The sequence below is a fragment of the Falco punctatus genome (genome assembly GCF_963210335.1).
Source record: "Falco punctatus genome assembly, chromosome: 2".
Taxonomy (NCBI): Eukaryota; Metazoa; Chordata; class Aves; order Falconiformes; family Falconidae; genus Falco; species Falco punctatus.
Window position 1 is genome coordinate 19,055,550 of NC_137581.1, and position 19,955 is coordinate 19,075,504.

General features: G+C 44.4%; 1 pseudogene across 1 annotated transcript in view; it reads left to right on the forward strand.

Moving 5' to 3' along the window:
* Window positions 1-19,955, forward strand: part of LOC308059593 (E3 ubiquitin-protein ligase rnf213-alpha-like) — a 65,374-nt pseudogene that overhangs the window by 23,784 nt on the left and 21,635 nt on the right. The window contains exons 28-42 of the transcript XR_013931967.1: window positions 770-2,237; window positions 3,065-3,258; window positions 3,891-4,046; window positions 4,983-8,549; window positions 9,530-9,663; window positions 9,808-9,903; window positions 11,175-11,290; window positions 14,116-14,244; window positions 14,932-14,996; window positions 15,452-15,596; window positions 16,826-16,967; window positions 17,189-17,362; window positions 18,027-18,160; window positions 18,372-18,529; window positions 18,803-19,006. The product of XR_013931967.1 is annotated as an E3 ubiquitin-protein ligase rnf213-alpha-like (transcript). The remainder of the gene's footprint in view (window positions 1-769; window positions 2,238-3,064; window positions 3,259-3,890; window positions 4,047-4,982; window positions 8,550-9,529; window positions 9,664-9,807; window positions 9,904-11,174; window positions 11,291-14,115; window positions 14,245-14,931; window positions 14,997-15,451; window positions 15,597-16,825; window positions 16,968-17,188; window positions 17,363-18,026; window positions 18,161-18,371; window positions 18,530-18,802; window positions 19,007-19,955) is intronic.

A 19,955-nucleotide genomic window follows, 5' to 3' on the forward strand; every position in this document is an offset into this window, starting at 1 on the left:
ACTGTGTGGAACTCTGACTTTCTGAGGTCTTGGCCTCATTCTGCATGTTAACGATGTGGGTATCTCCATCCAAGCAAGCTATCTAAGCTCCTGCTGCAGTGAATAAAGAGAAACAGGAGACTCCAGGAGTGTGATGGAGGTCACCCCAAGGTGCGCACCCACCCCAAGCAAGATGCTTCACATACAAAAAATGGCTTTTTCTTATTTCTTATACAAGCTGTTTATTCAGGTGTTTGAAGTGAGGTGTTCTCTTAAATACCTGAGGACACACTCCAACTGCTTGCTCTCTGATCAATTGTAGGCAGTGCAGTACTTCAGTCAGAGATGAAGAAACCTCACAAGGGCCAAATATCTTGAAGGTGGTGATTCAGTGGGTGGGATACAGCTCATTATAATCTTTAGGGGTGGGATTTGCTTGCTACCTGAGACAATGGAGCTGTCCTTCCTCTATGGACCTCCTTCCCCCTGTAGGCATGTGCACGTTACTATGGAAAAGATATTTTTGAACAGTAGTAGAAGTCTTCCGGGAAAACACGCGCTTCTAGAGCATTTCCTTGGCCAACAAATATATCCTGGGAAGAAGTATAAAAATTGAGCCAATTTTTCCTTTTTTTTTCCCTTTTTTTTTCCTTTTTTTTTTCTTTTTTTCTTTCTTTTTTTTATCAGGTTTTACTAGATCTTTGGAAGAAAATGTAATGTGAAAAGTATTCAGTAGTTGTTGAAAATACATGATAATCCATTTCCATGTTTTGTCTGTGGCATGTTATAGATCCTGGAAAAAGTTCAAATGGTTGCAAAGCTGTACCTGCATCTTCTCAGAGCTGGCAATATCCTCTTCATAGACTGGAAGGCTGACATCTACTGCAATCCCCAACACAAAGTACAAGTTTACACAGAATTTAGAATTACTGGCACCCTTGTTCAGAGCACCAGACCCGTCCTGGAGGAGCTAGATGGGCTTTGCAAAGCAATGGAGTACTGCCTGGTAGAATGGAAGAAATATCTGGAGACTCAAAGGGACACCTACTATCATCTCAACCTGTTCACTTCACCTCAGCTCTTCTATTTATGTGGCCAACTGGCCAAAGCCCATAATAGTGTGATAGAGCCACAGGTTCTTAATATGCTTTCTGTCATAAAGCGTGATATTGAAGCAGAAGATATTAGAAAAGCCCTGGAACAAGCCCTCATGACTCCACTTGACTCTGTCAACACATCAGCAGGAGAAATATCTGTTACCTGGCATAACTATGTCGTTCGTTTTCCCCAGCTCATCAAAAGCCTGGCTGAATCTGGCTACGATACAGCAGTGGCAAAGGCAGCGCTGCAGAGCTGCCTTTCAAACTCTGATGTTACAGAGCAGAACCTCATGAGTTTTGCCTTTCAACAAGGTGATGACAAGGAATTGGTTGAAAATCTGAGCAAATTATATGATGAGCAGAGAGAAGCCTTTCTGCAGAAGTCAAGGAAATTTAAAAATAGGAACATAGATGTCAACAAGGAATCTTTTAACACCCTTGCAGAAGGTGAACTGATCACCTTCTTTGAGAGTTTGCAATTCATCTGTGACAAGGTGTGTCTGCTCTGGAAAGCTTACTGGGAGAAATACCCTGAACTTGTATCAGACAAATACATCAGCCTGGACGTTTTTGGAGAAACACTGAAGCAATTAGCAGCTCTTGAAACTACATGTATCAAGAGAAGTTTACCAGTAGGCCTTGAAGCCAGGAAACCTTCTCTCATCATGTGTAAAGAAGAGGAAATGTTGCTCTACATGCTCTCCGTTTACAGACACACAGAGACAGCACCTGTCCCAACATATGATGAGGTTCTGGTGTGCACACCTGACACAGAGGAGGAAGAAGTGGAGCTGATTGTTAGGAGAGCTCTTTAATCTGATTCTCAAAACCAGAAAATCTACTGCTTGCTAAGTGCTGAGAAATTAGCGTACAAAGCTTCCAAACAACTGGAGACCCACTTCTTCCGCCTGCTGCAATCTTCTACAGTCCCTGAGTTCAGGTTCATTATCTTTTGCGATGCCAAAGCTCACAACTCTTACGTTATCACAGCCTTCAACACCTACAAAGTTACTATCCCGTGCTACTCTAAGACAGAAATCCAGACATACTTGAGCACACATCTCAAAGTGCCTTGTGGGACAGCCCCCATGGCTCAGGCCTTCGAAGAGCCCTATCAGCAGAATGTGAAGTTCATCATTTCAGATCAAGCAGGAATGGGTAGGTGTTAGTAACCCTACTGTAAGTCATGTCTCAAACCAGGAAGCTTTGAGAGGACCATGGCATACAACTGAAAGCCCTCTACTCTCCTCACATATGCTTAGTTTTGGGTAGTGAATTTCAAGAGAGGTTTTAGGCCACCTGGAAAGACTCCAGGTGACTGGGGAATGACAATGCAGTCTAGAAAACATGAACTTTGAGGGAGCTACAGTTGTCCAATTTAAAGAGAAAAAAATAATGGTGTGAGACTCTGGGAAAGAGCAAGAAACAAGACTGTCTCCTTAGGATAAGCTAGACCATAGAGACAGGAGTCAGTTGCCTGAATAAGCCTGGATGTCTTCTGAAGGACCTTAGGCTAGCCCAGCTAGCGTCCATCTGCCATTCCAGAATGGGACAAGTGTTCTGTAGGCCCTTTGCAAGTCTCAGCAAGGTGTGCCATGCTTCCTACCATTTCTGAAACCTTTCAAGACATGTCTCTTTAGACAGTGAACTTTTCTGATATTTTATAGGGCACATCTAAGGTAAGTTGGTCAGGATCCAGGCCTTCTGGCTATGTCTGTACTAGTAACCTCAATGGGGCTGCAGTGGGGGCATGAGTTTGATCTTGCAATGGGCCATACTGCTGAAATTGTGAGCATAGACTTGGAAGATGTCCTTCATGTGACTGGGATCTGGTCCCAGGTATTGTTGGAAAGAGATTGTTGAGAGATGGTTACTCAGTTTGAAGGGAGTTCAGATGCCTGGAACAAGACTGTACTGTGCACAGGAAAGGGAGAGACTGACTCTGATGGTGAATCTTGGCCGTCTCTTCTGCTTCTGTTCCTTAGGGAAGTCTCACTTCGTGAACAACACCCTCCAAAAGATCCATGCCCAGCTTTGTGATTTACCAGTGGTTCACAAAACCATTAGGCTGCTGGAGTCAGAGATTGATTTCCAGTTCCTTCTGGAGGAGCTACTCTCTGTTGAGGAAATCCCAACTGAGACTCGGCCCATTGTCTTCCATATTGATGTGTCACCAGTGGTAAGAGTCTTTGTCTTGGTGGCTGAACATGGAGTGTCCAAGATCTCATAAGCTTTTATAGAAGAGGGTATTTGTGCAGCCTCTTGTGCTGGCTTATTCTCACGTACAGTAGTAGGAACAGGTGCTTAAAATTTAAAGTGAGCAAGAGTTCTAGATACAGTTTGGAAGCTCAGGTGCCTGCATTTGCCTTGTTCCATGCCCACAGGTGCAGAAGCTGTATGATGTGGGTCCCATTTCATAAAAACAATCTTTCCTCTTACAGTGTACCAATCAGAGTGTAGGGCACTGGAGGATGGCTGAATTCAAACCAAGTGATCAGACACAGAAGCCCCCATACACAGGAAGCTCCATCTCACATCCAGTCTGGTACTTTTATTTAAACAAAAGGTAGCGGGCTTAGGGCAGAGGGTGAATCCACACAACCTATTTCTACCTCAGAAGGTCAGAGCACCAAGCATCCCATCATATTAACAGTTACAACTGTCTCAGTGTTGCTAGAATAGCAGTCCTGCACAAGAGTTGGAGCAAAGCTGTAGCCTGGCGACAGGTACTACTACCTGCTGTGGTAGTAGAATAAGTGTGTTTTGATAGATATTTCCTTCACCAATTTGCAAATGTTTCTTCCCTGGCAGGTGTCAAGAGGTCTCTACCGATTGCTTATTGAGCTGTGCATCTTAAGACACATCCAGAGTCCCAACGGCTTGGTCTGGAAGTGTAAATCCTCTCATCTTTACTTGATTGAGTACCTGGCAAAAGGGAGAGGTGTTATCAGGACAAGGGAACAAGAGGTACTGCTTTGGGAGTGGTGTGCTCAGCTCAGAGGAACAGTAAGGGAGGATGTTAACATAACTATGTCTGCAGCTGTGGTAAAACCGCTAAATCCGAAGTCACTTTTAAGACTATGCATAATTTAGCGTCTGTCTCTCCAATGGAGTAATGGCTTATCTATACAGAAACAAGCAGCTCCAGCATGTGCCTAGTCCAGAAAGGAAATGTAAGGCACTGTGCAGGGTTTGGGGCTTTTTTTCAGTTAATTCCTGGTGCAATATAGACATCCCACATGTTCAAAAAATAATGGAAGTCTCTTATATGAGAAATTAGGGAGGACACCCAAAAAGAGGAAATTAGGGATATGATGGAGAAAGAACATTATGAGTGGCCAGGAGAGGGTGAGTGGGGAGCAAGCATCCACCATCTCTTCCAACACAAGAACCAGTAGCATCAAACAGCATTAACAACACCAGCTCAGAACAAATGAAAAGGGAGTGATTCTTCATGGTATGGGTCATAAACCTGTGAGGGTCCTTGCTAAAGGGGGCTGTATGTGCCCCCTTTGGCCGGTTGACACAGCTGCAAGGTGAGTCTGGCCAAGTAATTGGAAAGGAAAGCTATTGTGGCCTACTATATTAGAGAAAGCAGATGAAGGTGGAGAGCACCCCGTGCTGAAACCTATCTGTTCGGCAGATCATTTGATGGGTGGAAATAATCATGCTTGCCCAATTCTAGCTTATCATTGGGCATCCACGCAGCACCAGGACCTCACAGGTTATGGGCAGGCTGGTATATATCCACCTGGGAGCATGCATGGAGGCTTGGACAAATTTGACCTACATACGCTTTTCCTAGCTTCCTGACCTATTTATGTACAGAATAAAAAACTCTTGCAGAAGGCTGGGCAACTGTCCTCATTGTAATGTGTGCATGCCTTACTGACTTTCTTTTAGGTGTCCAATGAAACAGAAGAAAAGTTCCTGGATCTTTTTCCTACAGTGAAATGTGTATCACCAACGCAGGTACTTGACCTGCTGGAACACCCCAGCTGTGGTTGTCTTTCTGAAATGAAAGAGGAATACTTCGATCGAGACATGTTAAAGAGTGAAGCTTTCCAAAGGTCTTACCAGTACCTCAGGAGGTATAAAAGGGAGGAAAACCTTGACAGTTTCCTTTTCATCCCTGAGAGGACTGAAGGGACAGAGAAAGAGTGCCTGAAGATCTTACTGGAGTTCTGTGGGAGGCACAACCCTTCCTGGACTGAGCTTAGCAACTTCACTCATTTCCTAAACTTCCAGCTAAGGAAGTGTGAGAAATCAGTTTTCTGTAGCCCAGCAGTCGGAAAAGATTTCCAGGGGTTTAAAACATTTGTGGTAAAGTTCATGATCACCATGTCCAAGGACTTTGCTGTACCCTCTCTTGATATCTCTGATGAAAGTGTGTCAAGTGTAGGAAATGATGATGAGGAAAACAGCATTATGAGACAGTACCAGCTAAGACGAAAATGGGAACAAGAGTGCCACCCCTATATATTCTTCCATGCAGACAATCACTCCATGGAGTTCTTAGGTTTCCACATCAACAATAACTTGGATGCTATTGATGCCCATTCTCAGGCTGTTTTAGAAAGTAATGTTATCAAAGGTAATTTATACCATACCTTGAAAGCCCAGAATGTTCCTTTCAATAAGAAGTTTGAAGACTTGCCTAGAACAATGCAGCTGGAGACCCTCTGCAGAGTTTTTGGTGTGAGCTGCACCCAGGATCCAGATGAATCATACCAGCTGACACTGGACAACACCATGAAGATGCTTGCCATTCACCTGCGGTTCCAGTGTGGGATCCCTGTAATCATCATGGGCGAAACAGGCTGTGGGAAGACAAAGCTTGTGCAGTTCATGTGCAACCTGCAAAGGGCAGGCAGAGACATGCAGAACATGGTGGTGGTACGCGTCCATGGTGGCACTACCTCCAAGACCATCCACAAGAAGGTTAAGAAGGCAATTGAACTGGCACTCATCAATGAAGAGAGGCACAAAGTTGACACTGTACTCTTTTTTGATGAAGCCAACACATCAGAAGCTATCTTTGCGATCAAAGAGGTGCTGTGTGATCACAGTGTAAATGGAGAGGTTATCACTGACTGTTTAAAAGTAGTAGCTGCTTGCAACCCTTACAAAAGGCACACAAAGGAAACCATAGAGAAACTTGAAAAAGCTGGCCTGGGGTACCCAGTCCGGAGTGAAGACACACTGGAGAAACTGGGCTCTATTCCTTTGCGGCAGCTGGTGTATCGGGTCAAGCCCCTTCCACCTAGCTTACTGCCTCTGGTCTGGGATTTTGGGGAGCTGAATGAAAATACACGGAACCTGTACATCAGAGAGATTGTAAAATCCACCATGAAAACCAAGATTGCCTTTGGAAATTTGGACATCTTTACCAGTGTCATTTCAGCCTCTCAAAAGTTCCTTAGGAAGAATAAAGATGACTGCAGAATTGCAAGTCTTCGGGATATAGAGCGCTGCATGAACATCGCACTGTGGTTTTATAATTTGAGAGACCTGCTATTTCCGAAGATTGATGAGAAGAAGTATGAAAAGAAACAGAAGCCAATCTTAAATGATGCAGAAAGGGCCTTGGTCCTTTCAGTAGGAGCTTGCTATTATGTATCTTTGGAGAACCGCAAAGATTACCTGGAGGAGGTCGCAAAATGTTTTTCTGTCCCTGCATCCCAGCTGCAGCAAGAGATTGAGCTTTGCCAAGAGGTATTTCTTGATAACCTCTCTATTCCTGAGGCAACAGCCCGTAATGATGCTCTGAGGGAAAACATCTTCATGACAGTTCTATGCATGGACTTATGAGTTCCACTCTTTCTGGTTGGGAAGCCAGGAAGCTCAAAATCCCTGTCTAAAACCATTGCAGTGGATGCCATGCAGGGCAGGCTGTCCAAAAGCCAGTTGTTCAAAAGATTCAAGGAGATCCAGCTGGTGTCTTTTCAGTGCAGCCCCCATTCAAAGCCAGAAGGGATCATCTCCACTTTCCGACAATGTGCACAGTTCCAGAAGGGGAAGAATCTGCATGAGTTTGCATCCGTGGTCCTCCTGAATGAGATTGGTCTTGCAGAAGACTCAACAGAGATGCCACTGAAGACACTGCATCCTCTTCTTGAAGATGGAAGTGTTGATGATGAAAACCCAGAAGCTTACCAGAAAGTTGGATTTGTGGGCATTTCAAACTGGGCCCTAGACCCTGCCAAAATGAACAGGGGTCTTCTTGTATTTCGGACTGACCCTAGCAAAGAAGAGCTCGTTAAAACTGCAAAGGGAATCTGCTCTGCATGGCCCCACCTTGAAAGCATTGAGAATTTGTTCCCTTCACTGGCAGAATTCTACTGCAAGGTGCTAAAAACACAAAAAAATGAGTTCTTTGGGCTCCGTGATTTCTACAGCTTGATCAAAATGATACTGTCCTACACCCAGGACAAGAAGTGCATCCCTCAAGAGGAGATTATTATAAAGGCCATTCAGAGAAACTTTGGAGGCTCTGATTTTATCAATCCTGTTGAGCTCTTCCGAAACTGCATCAGTGAGGTGTATCTGCCCCCTGACTTGGAAACCAGCCACACACTTCATTTACTGAAGGAAAATATGGGCAAACAGCAGGCAGGACTCATGTCTCGATACCTCCTGCTGCTGACAACCAACCGTGCAGCTTTCCACATCATCCAGATGACACAGCTTATAGATACTGAGAACTGTGAAATCATATTTGGCTCTGGTTTTCCACAGGACCAAGATTATTCCCAGGTATGCCGGTCTGTCAGCAGACTGAAGATCTGTATGGAGATAGGCAGGCCTGTTATTCTTTTAAATATACACAACCTTTATGAGAGCCTTTACGATGCACTCAACCAGTGCTTCGTTACCGTGGGGGGAAATTACTATGTGGACCTGGGTCTTGGCACTCACAGAGTGAAAAGCCGTGTGAAGGATGAGTTCAGACTCATTGTGATAGAGGAAAAGAATGTAGTCTATGCCCAGTTCCCCACACCACTGCTGAACCGTCTGGAGAAGCACTACTTGGATATGAACACCATCCTAAACTGGCAGCAGCAACAGCTGAAGCAGGACCTGCAGACCTGGACCAAGATGTTTGTCTCCATGGACAGCAGCAAGTTCACCAATGTTTTGTCCGCCAAGCCCAGCCCCAAGGAACAGGATGTCTTCATCGGCTTCAGCAATGACACGACTGCAACTGTTGCTTTGGAGAGCACTCAGGGCAGGTCCTGGGATGTCCTTGAGCCCTATGAAGAGTCAGCACTCTCTATTGCCAAAAGGAAACTTGTTCAGTGTGCAACCCCTGACTCCATCCTGCGCCTTAAATACTCCCTTCTGGATGATGCTGAGAAGATCCAAGACTTGTACTTCAAAGAGCAGAAGCACAACAGCCTTGCTAATGTTTTGGAAGAGGCAGTTAACTGGCATCCAAGGAAAGAGACAACTGCTGGGCTCTGCCTACAGGTATGTGTGCTTCACTGTAAAGCAGTGAGAGTAGTCTTTATTTTCCAGATGAGGAAGGCTGCCATACAACCTCCATTAAGACACTGGATAAATTCCATTGCTGAACAGTGACGGGCTTCTGCCTGTCCTCTTTGGTCCCTGCTCTGTCAGTTGTATCATACATGTGTCTGGCTTCTGCATTGTGGTCCTCTGCAGTCAGGGTAGGCTCTGTTTCTCCTCTTGAGCCAGGTGTGGTGAATCTGTTAGCAAACAGAGAGTGGATGCCAGCTCCTAACTCTGAAGGCTTTGGAGGTTCAAGGCTAAGATATCCAGGGCATCATTCATTGCCTGCAGACAAGTGACAAACATCACTGGTGATGCTGTGGGGATCTCAGCAAGCCTCCAGCAAGACTTTAGGTAGTTCTTGAAATTCTGCAGGTTGTGGATCAAGTCCGCTGCCCCCTGACATCTATTTTCAGTTGTGCATGCCACAGAAAGCATCCTGATCAGTTCTCCAGTGACTATCACAGGAGCTCATGAACCTGTGCTCCCTAAAAGGGTAGCAGCTGAATCCCCAGACAGAATCTACAGTACTAGAAGCCCACAGCCTTGGGAGAGTCAGCCCAGTAGAGTCACATGTGGATACCATCATGCTAGCCCCCTAATTTTGCATGGATAGGCTCTTCCACCCTCAAGGCTTGCAGCGCTCACGCACATCTTCCAGCAGGATTCCTTTGGAGTCAGTGTCTTATCAGCATCTGAGTCATTCCTAAGGATGAAGCTGAAGTCTAAGTCTTGTGGCATGAGGAATCAGGGCTTTTCTGGTTATTGACTATATTCACAAACTTCTTCCCTGTAAGCAGGGCACATTTCTGAGTCTTGACTTTAGGAAGCACTGGAAAAGATCCAGAAGGGGATCACTTCAATTTTCCCACCTGTTAGGGATAGTAATACAACAACTACACGGTATTTCCCTGGAATTTATTTCCCTTTCACGGCAGGTTTCTACACATGCAAGACTTCTAAATGGGAGAGATTTAGAAAAGATAAGGAAGGCACTTAAACTTCAAAATAAAATCTACTGCCTCTTCCTAAGCCAGTTTGACACCGAATACTCTTTCCGGAAGGAACTCAGGTGAGGAAATATTTACTTCTCACCTTTCTTTGTTGCCATTATAGATTGGTGTTTTGGGGAAAGGGGCTGAGGGGCGTCAGGGAGAGTGAAGAATAGATATGGTTTTATGAATAAAGTAATAACAGACTATTTCATTGTCTGCAGTAATTTTTTTGCACAATCGTCAGAAGGAAAATTCCTCCTCGTCCAGTTTCACTTTGATGAGCCGCAGAGCAGCCAAAGGCTTCTAGCTTGTGCCAAGTAAGCATCCTTACTTCTTTCTTCTCTCCTTCTGTATTTCCTTAGTCAGATGCAAAGGTAAGGGAAGATGCAGTAGCCAAATAGCCATGGGATATAGGATTGGTTTACTTGTTCAGTAGAGTCATTGCAGATGTTCTCACATATCTTTATGCGTGTATCTGTGTGTGCACACTCATGCCTATGTTCTGTAGCTTAAATCTCCAAGCCTGTGTTTGTTAAGATGTTAAGATAAAGCATCCCTAACATCTCAGCTTTAATTTGTCTAAAAAAGCATCTTCTTCATTCTGGAAACATGCTTTATACATCCTTCCCACATTAAAACCACCTTCCCCCATCACAGTTGACATACACAGCACAAGCTACTCCAAACAGGGCCTAACACAAAATAACTTTTTTCCTTTTATTCATCAAACCAAAGGACTTAAACTGATATCTGGTGCCATTTGAGACATCCTAGGGAACCAAGACACTTCTCAGGGCTGGCTGATAGGACACAGGGCCTTCAGAAGACTTAAACCCTCCTGGGCACCAGTGAATGCTGAAGTCATTGACAGTAGTATTATATGAAGTTGGTCTCAAGCTGTTGAAGTACATTAATGACATTGTCCCCCAACCAGACACAGCCTCTCTCAATATGATCCCTCTTACCCTCTTTCTTACTCTCCTGCATTTGCCGTTCATATCCTTTCTTCACCATCTCAGCTAACGTGCATGTTGTCTCCTGAAATGCTGTATTCTCGGTGGATTTGTGCTTTTCTAGAGAGGTACTTGAACTTTTCTGCTCCTGATTCTAGGAAAGCTATACTAGGTTTTGGCTCATTTCCCTGCAAGTCCTGGATTGGTCTGTGTTGTGGCTTTTGTTGTCTAATTTGTCTGTATGTTTGTGGAAGATATTGTTAATGTTATTCCTGTGACTGCTTGAAAAAATATATGATTGGGCAGAGACCCATACATACAATAAAACAAATCTAGATTAAAATAAAGATTTGATATTCAGCAGTAAGTGAAATTCATCATGAAAGAGCTTGCTGAGGCATGTGGCTGAATCATTGTTTAGAGAGGTTGTAGGAGCCATATATGAGCATGGCTCTTGAAGTAGCCAGCACCATCCTTGGCTCTTGGCCTTGCCACTACAGCGCAGTCACACCTCAAGCTGTTGGTCTTTCCTAAAGCTCTGTCAGAGCCCTGGAAAGGCAGGGGGTGACTTCGGGAGACTCTCTGCCCAACTGACAGAGAGAATGGACTTTTTAGCCTCTCTGTTCTCTTTCTAGGTACTGTATCATAGATGAGAGAAGGAAATCGACAGGCACAGGCCCATCACATGTTGTGCTGGCCACTCAAGTTCCACGAGTTCTGGGAGGCTGCAGCTACCTGGCATTTGACAGTGGTAAGGTTCCATTTGTTATTTGGGTCCAGGGAGAAAGTGGGAGGGAAAGGAGAGGTTGTGCAAGGGCAAGAAGAAGGATGCAGGAAACTACAGACCAGATAGCCTCACACTGATCCCTGAAAGAAAGATGATGCAGCAAATAATCACAGAATCACAGAATGTTTGGGGTTGGAAGGGACCACTGGAGATAATCTAGTCCAAACCTATGCTAAAAGCAGGTTTACCTAGAGCAAGTTGCACAGAATCACGTCCAGGTGGGGTTTGAAAATCTCCAGAGAAGGAGACTTTATAACCTCTCTGGCCAGCCTGTTCCAGTGCTCGCTTGTCACCCTCAAGGTAAAGCAGCTCTTCCTCATATTCAGGTGGACCTTCCCATGTTGCAGTTTGTGCCCGTTGCTCCTTGTCCTGTTACTGGGCACCACTGTGAAGAGCCTGGTCCCATCCTCTTGACACCCACCCTTAAGATACTTGTATGCATTGATAGGATCCCTCTCGGTCTTCTCCTCCCCAGGCTAACCAGGCCCAGCTCTCTCAGCCTTTCCCCATAAGGGAGATGCTCCAGTCCCCTCATCAGCTTTGCAGCCCTCCACTGGGCCCTCTCCAGTAGTTCCCTGTCTCCCTTGAACTGGGGAGCCCAGCGCTGGGCACAGCACTCCAGATGGGGCCTCACCAGGGCAGAGCAGAGGGGAGGATCACCTCCCTCAACCTGCTGGCCACGCTCCTCCTGATGCCCCCCAGGGTTCCACTGGGCTTCTTGGCCACCACGGCACACTGCTGGCTCATGGGCAACTTGCTGCCCACCAGAACTCCCTGGTCCTTCTCTTCAGAACTTTTTTCCAGCAGGTCAGCCCCTTGCCTGTACTGGTGCATGGGGTTGTTCCCCCCGGGGTGCAGGACCCTACACTTGCCTTTGTTGAACTCCATGAGGTTCCTCCCCGTCCAGCTCTCCAGCCTGTCCGGGTCTCGCTGAATGGCAGCGGAACCTTCTGGTGCATCAGCCACTCCTCCCAGTTTTGTATCATCAGCAACCTTGCTGAGGGTGCACTGTCCCTTCATCCAGGTCATTGATGAATAAGTTGAACAGGGCTGGACCCAGCACTGACCCCTGGGGAACACCGCTGGCTATAGGCCTCCAGTGAGACTCCGTGCTGTTGTTCACAACTCTCTGTGCTCTGCCATTCGGCCAGTTCACAATCCACTTCACTGTCCACACACTTTCACCCACATTCCTGAGCTTACCTACGAGGATGCTATGGGAGGCAGTGTCAAAAGCCTCGCTGAGGTCAAGATAGAGAACATCCACTACTCTCCCCTTGTCTACCCAGCCAGTCATTCCATCATAGAAGGCTATCAGGTTGGTCGGGCATGACTTCCCCTTGGTGAATCCATGTTGACTACTCCTGGTAACCGTCTTTTTCTCCACATGCTTAGAGATTCTGGAAACCTTTTCCAGACACATGGAAAGCGGTAAGTCAGCATGGATTTATGAATGACAGATCAAGTCTGAGCAACCTGATAGCTTTCTATGATGAGATGACTGGCTTGGTGGATGAGGAGAGAATGGTAGACAGTGTTTATCTTGACTTTAGAAAGGGGTTTCACATTGTCTTCTGTAACATCCTCACTGACAAACTAATGAAATATGGGCAAGTAGCTCTCAACTGCTGCACATAGGAGGTTTTGCTCAACGGCACGAAGTCCAGGTGGAGGCCAGTCACTAGTAGTGTTACCTCAAGAATAGATACTAGGACCAGTACTGTTTAACATCTTCATTAATGACTCGGATGACAGGACAGAGTATACCTTCAATAAGTTTGCTGATGATACAAAACTGGGAGGAGTGGCTAATACACCAAAGGATCATGCTGCCATCCAAAGGCATCTGGACAAGCTGGACAAATGGGCTGATAGGAACATCATGAAGTTCAATAGAGGGAAGTGCAAAGTCCTACATACACTGAGGAATAACTCCAGGCACCAGTACAGGCTGGGTGCTGACCAGCTTGAAAGTGGCTTCATAGAGAAGAACCTGGTGGTCCTGATGGACTTCAAGTTTAACATGAGCTACCAATGTGTCCTTTTGGCAAAGGCAGCCAACATAGCCTTCATTAGGCAAAGTGCTTCCAACAGTTCAAGGAAGGTGATCCTTCCCCACTACTCAGTACTGGTGAGACCACACCTGTACTACTGCGTCCATTTCTGTGTCTCCCAGTATAAAAGACATGGACATACTGGAGGAAGCCGAGTAAAAGATCATGAAGATGTTTAAGGGACTGGAGCATCTTTCATATGAGGAGAGACTGAGAGAGCTGGGACAGTTCAGCTTGGAGAAGAGAAGGCTTGTGGGATCTTATCACTGTGTATACATGCATGACGGGAGGATGTAAAGAAGATGGAGCTAGATGCTTCTGTGGTGTCCTATGACAAAATAAGAGTCAATGAGCACAAACTGAAATAAAGAAATTCCATTCAAACATAAGAAAAAACTTCTTTATGTGGTCAAACACCTTTTGGGTTATAGGATCGTTTTCTTCCGTAGTTAATGGGTGAGAATGTTAAGGCACCTGTGCACATTAGCACTGGGAAGATGGAAAGGGAGAAAGAGAATGATATGAGAATCATGTCCTCCCTCAGAGCACAAAAGAAACAGGACATGATAAATCTTCCATCTCTCGATATCTTATTATCTAGGCTGCTGGTAGGGCAGGGCAGCCAAAGTTTCTTGATTTTTCTGGATGTATGTGATACACCAAGGAAAGCAGGTCAACTGTTCACAGCAGTTATGTCTGGTACTACTATTTCTGTCATGTTTACTGTCTCCCCAGGTGAATGGATGTCAATCCACTTGGATGATCTGATGCCCTCAGACAACTTTACAGCGAACCCAGGAGATCTTGCCAAAATGACTGTTGCTGAGATTTTCAACAAGGCTTGCCAGGGGCATAGCCTAACAGGTAATGAGCCACTTGCTTTTAACCTGCTACCTGCACGTCTGTGTCCTTTCTTCTGTGTCCCATTTGCTCCTTCTACAGCTTTAAGTTCAGCTAGATCAAGTGGGCACTGCCTCTGAGTCTCAGCAGGACGTACTGTACTTGCTGTTTCTGAAGTCCTCACAGCACTGCATTTTTCATTCCTGGTCTGAAAGCTGTGAGCGTAGGGTATCAGGGTACCTAAGCTAGTTCTTCAGTTACAATAGCAAATTGGCTGTAGTGCTGTGCATTCAGCAGACAGCAGACACACACTTGCTTTGCTGTGATTTCCAGCAAGCCTTTCTGCTCACCTTGCACAAATAAAGCCACTAAATATTCCTGATCTGTTGAGTTCAAAGGCAACTTAATACATCCCTGCCATTGTTTCCAGGATGTATGGACGAGGGGAGGCAGGAGCTTTTGGGGAGGAACTGCACTTCCTGTCCTGCTACACCCGCACTTCCTATGGGGTGCCAGCCAAAGCTGAGATCTGGTTACTGGGCAATTCTTCCCAGAGGGGACAAAGCCCAGGCTGAAATTTATGAGGTTGACAGCTTTGCAACCCTTTGTTAATTGTTAACAGATTCCAAACGCTTCCTTTGGGTAGAGGCACCTCTTTGTCAGGTTTTGACATTTTTTACAAAGGCGTCTTATGAATGATTGTGATTTCAGGTCTTCCAGAGGAATCTGCTGCTCTTGAAGATCCAGCCAAGTCCAGTCTTTCTACAGAAGGAAATGTATGCTTCGTTTCTTTTTTCTCATTTCAGCTGCCTGACATTACACATGAACTGGTTTAAGAAGCAATAGCTTTCCCAGGCATTTAGGGATTCCGTTATGCTGGTCCCTGGTTTAGATAGTACATTGGCTACAGGAAAAAGTAGTTGCAGGTCTTTGTGGGTCACACAATGAGGGTGAAGTGATCCCCACCTATAACAGACAAATACAAGGACAGAGGAGGCACATTTAAGCCTTCTGTGGACTTTGAAAAAGCATGAAATCACTGTCCCCATTTCTCCATCCCTTGCAGGGCTTTTGTCACTTCTGTGTAGTATTGGGATTGATTTACTAGGGATGGGATGGTGAAGTAGACATATACCTGGGAGTCTATTGTGTCAAGTTAAGTAGGAATTGACAGAGCAAATGCAATGGAGTGTTAGGCAATACAATAACGTCCAAGCTTCTCCATTCATAGTTCCTCAGCATGGACTCTATGATCAAAGAGAGCATCCAGAAAGCTGTGATTCAGTTGGAAGACAAGACAGACAATAGTCGGCGTGCCGTTAAGAGAATCACGATCATTTACAACTTACTTTTCCAGGATCATGGTAGAACTACACGTGAGTACAAACGAAGGCCCAGCGTGGGTTGGGTTATTTTTATTTCTGCAAGGCTGCATCTTGCGTATTGAAAACCATGAACAGGGGGAATGAAATGAGTGGTTTAATGATCTGTCCTGATGCTTGTCTATGACAATATGTGGGGAGATCCCAAAGAAGAAAGGACTAGGTTTGCCTAGAGCCTCTTCTTCTCTCTATGCACCCCAAGTTGTGTGTTCTCAGAGTTTGCACTGGAACATCCAGCTTTTCACATGACCTTTGATGGAAAACTTGGTAGAAACATCTGAGGCAGAAGCCACTTTATACTCCCATGACTATTTCGGAGTCCAAAGTGACCCAAGTGATTCCTACATAGAATTGATACAAATTATTTGTGCAGGTGATGTGGTGTCTTCATAGAAAACTATGGCTTCAGCAAAATGGAAAGGGTCTGGTTTCAACAGAAAACAAGAACCAAAATCCTTGTAGATGCATTTGGAAATTATTCTTTCCTGCACATTGAAAGACTTTGTCACTGTGGTGCACGACTTGCTCTTTGAGCAATATGTTCCTGTCAGGAGCCTAGGATGTTTGTTAACAACTGAAAAAGAAAAGACACCATGTTGCCACTTCAAAGATGTGGTGGGTCTGGAAAGTCCTTATGGTCACATGGCTAAGGCAGAATTTATTCTGTACTAAATTTTGATTATAAGAAAATTTCCCTTAGGAAAAGATATTTTCTTGTGATTGCATAATGACACCTTCATTCCTCAGCACAATACAGGATGAATTTTGCTTGTGGTGAAGCAAAACCATCAGTTTTATTTTATATTGATAACAGTGTCATCAGTGTCATACAGATAGGAACAGGATGCCAACCCTTCTGCAGTACTGTGACTATTCTTGTGACATACAATACTAAACATTTCTCCATATCAATATGAATATCAGAGTGTTTATACACCATAGAACCTAAATCACACAATTATTTTTAAAGAGAGAAGTGGATTTTCTTTCCTCCATCAAAAATGGCACGTGTTCAATAAACGTTGCCCCCAAAATCAACTCACTGAAAATAAAGAGGAAAGGGAAGAGGCTAGAGTAGAATATAAAGCACTGGATTTTATTGTGGAAGAAAACCAAGAACTTTCATAGTGGTCGCTTTCTATGACTGGCGTTATGTTGACTGAAAACTTTGCATGGAAACGTCTTTCATTCAAATGTTTTAATAAACATTGTTTTATAATTAGTTTCTAGTTGTTTTATGAATGTGCTGAAAAAGAGAATTTGCCACCTCCTAGAAGAGCGTGAGAAAATAAGCTTTGAGCCAGGGGAGTGGGTCTTCCGCAGAGCTGTCTCCAGTGAGTTCATCCTTGAAGAAACTTCATTCAGGTACTTTTACCTGTGCAGCTCTTTCCAAATTTCTAACACGTCTGTTTCTGAGAGCATTAAAAAAGCTGTGGTGTGTGAAGCACAATATTTAATGGGGCTCAGATATGACAATTAGGAGGGATTTTGCTATCTAGTATACAGAAGTAGATGTGAGTTTCTGATGAATAGAGGATTGGTCAGGTACAAGGAAAGCACTTAACAGGCCACGTTATCACTTCCAGGCATGCTCTGTGGATGCATTTAGAAGACATTGTGGCAAATCTGTTTGCTCAAATTCTCGCAGTGGTGGATGCAAACAACAACCTGGATCATCTCTTTCCACTGTCTCCATTCTCAGAACTGTGGCTTCAGATGTTCGCAGAGGACTCATTCTTGAGTTTTAAATACACCAGCAAGTAAGAGACTTGGTGGGGAAATACAGTATGTACATTAGTGGAATTAAAACCTGCTTTCATAATCCAGCCCTCTACAGAAAGAAATGGTAAAACAAGTCTGAAGTTAAGATAAGCTCACACAGCTCATAACTTATCTATGATAAGTCTTTTGGGTCATGATTTTGGAGTCAGAACTTTCCAGTTCTCTTAAACCTTCAGCAACTCAGGAACATTAGCAAGGAACTCCAGTTCCTTGGAATAGCGATTAACACAGAGTAAACTCAGAAACAGTAGGTCCAGATTTTAGCAACTTGAATTTGAGTTCCCTAAGGCAAGAGCAGATGAATCCCTTCCCCAGCATACAATGTACCTAGTGTCCAACTATCACATTTCAATTGATCAGTCATCTTATTCTGAACAGTAGCTGTGGCAGACACAAGACAGGTGTCTGACTCGTTTGCCTTTCCCCTGCTGCAATGTTTTTTAGCCTTCAACTCCCAGTGACAGCATTTTTTTCTGGTCGTGCCTTGTTTTCACTGTTGCTGGTTTTTACAAAATATTTTTCTGTACTTTTTAACCTTTTAAGCAGAACATATACTAGTGGCAGTCAGAAATTTCTCTGTGATGCTTCAGTTCAGTATACACAGAACATATTACATGTTTGCTTCATTCTATACTGTTTAAGGAAACAAGATGCTAAGATTTCGGTGTTGTCAATGACTGAAGACCCCAACACATCCATGTTTTGCCAGTTCCCATTCAGCTGGGTTCTGAAGGCCTACCTGGAGGAACTATGGGAGAAAGTCTATAATACGAGAGGTAACATCAGACTTTTCAAACAGGTGTTGTTCTTTAACCCAGGGAAGGTGATCTCCAAAATTTCCCGTAATAGCCAAAGGTTGTGATAGGAGCAACCGTAGCAGTTCTGTTCCCCACACAACCATAATGGCCTAAAATATCTGTTCTGCACTCCTAGTTTCCCGTCAACTTCTATTTTCTGGTTACCTGACATCTCTGTCCTTTCCTCTAGGTCATCCTAAAATACCTATGAAGGAACCAGCTGAATTTTTCCAATCACTGATCAAGGATGTGTTGATGCCAGATGGCAGTAATCCAGAGATGATGCAGTGTTATACCAATGACTTTCTAAGGATGACTTTTCCTGGGCAAGATCATTCTGTCTATGAGGTAAACGCGGTCTGGTGGGGTATAAGCTTTAAAAGTCACTGGCTTGAGTCACAGGACTACAGATATCTATGGTTCCAAGAACCTGGGGGAAAAAATAGCTTCTCCTGTTCTGCACGCTTCCCAACAACTGTTGGTGCTCAGTCTTAATTCCACCTTGAGAAAAATATTTTTAATGGAGAAGCTTCACTGGACTGCTTCAACAATGCTGAACACCATGCTCAGTCCCCTGCTGTTTGTTTGGAGCAGAAATAACACCTTTTATTTTATCTGCAGATTCTGTCAAAAGCTCTCCTAGTGAATGCAAAACAGCTCTGCTCCTCTGTGGGGCAGAGGAAGATAAGCTTCTCCCCCATTTGGCTTCATATGGAGTATTTCTACCTACGAGAGGAGTATCAACTCTTTGTTGACTTGGTAAAAATTGATGAGACTGTAACAAGTGACCTGCAAAAAATGTATGAGAAGGACCCGCCAGAAATGGTGAGCAAAAGGGAACAGCTGGTGTTTTGCAGAGCAAAGTGGCACAGCCTGTTTCTGCCTATGGTTACTAGCAAACACTCAGTGAAAGTGTGTAAGAGAAAAATAAGACTTCAGGAGATCTTTCCTTGGAAGTATTTTCCAGCTTCCAGTAAGTCTTAGGGAGTTTCTGAGTTAGTGGCCATATCCAGCTCATTACCTACCAAAGGACCTGTCCTTCATCCTCCTCTAACCATTTCTTAATTCCATTTATACTTTTTTGTTTTCAAAATGTCTATAATTTAATCAGCATTATGTAGAAAAACATTACACATCCTTTTGCTTGTGTTATCCTGGGTATGACATTCATCTCTCCTTAGACAGTCAGATGTTATAGGTGATGGTCACAGTATTTAAATTCTGGCATGGGGTCCATGTCTGGATTCAGACACTGTAGCTTACATGTCTACAGGGATGTGCCTGCATTTGCAATGGTCATTTGATCACCTATGATTGTTAGTGAAAACATGGGCTACAGAGACAGTGGAGAGTGACTCACAACTGGATGGAGAGGTGCAGTCCAGTTGCCCAAAAGTAGGCATCTACTGACATTTAAGATACTCCCTGGCCTCCAGCTCCTGCTGCAGTAGGGCATGGATCTCCTGTAGGTCTTGTAGGCCCTATACACCAGCTGTGTGTAGATGTCTCAGACAACCAAAGGCATTTCAACTGACAGCAGAGACCTACAATAGGGCAACTGGATTCCACCTAAATATCTGTCTTTCCAAAGAACAATTGCTTCAATAATCTTAAACATCTCTCTGTGAAATGGAAGAACTGTTCTTTGGAGGTATCTGTTTCTCCCTCCTGAAAGTCAAGGGAACTGAAGGCAACAAGCTTAGAGCTGAAAGTTTCCCTGTGGAGGGAAAGCCGTGCTCTGCTCCCAGTATTCAAACAGTGATCAAGACACACT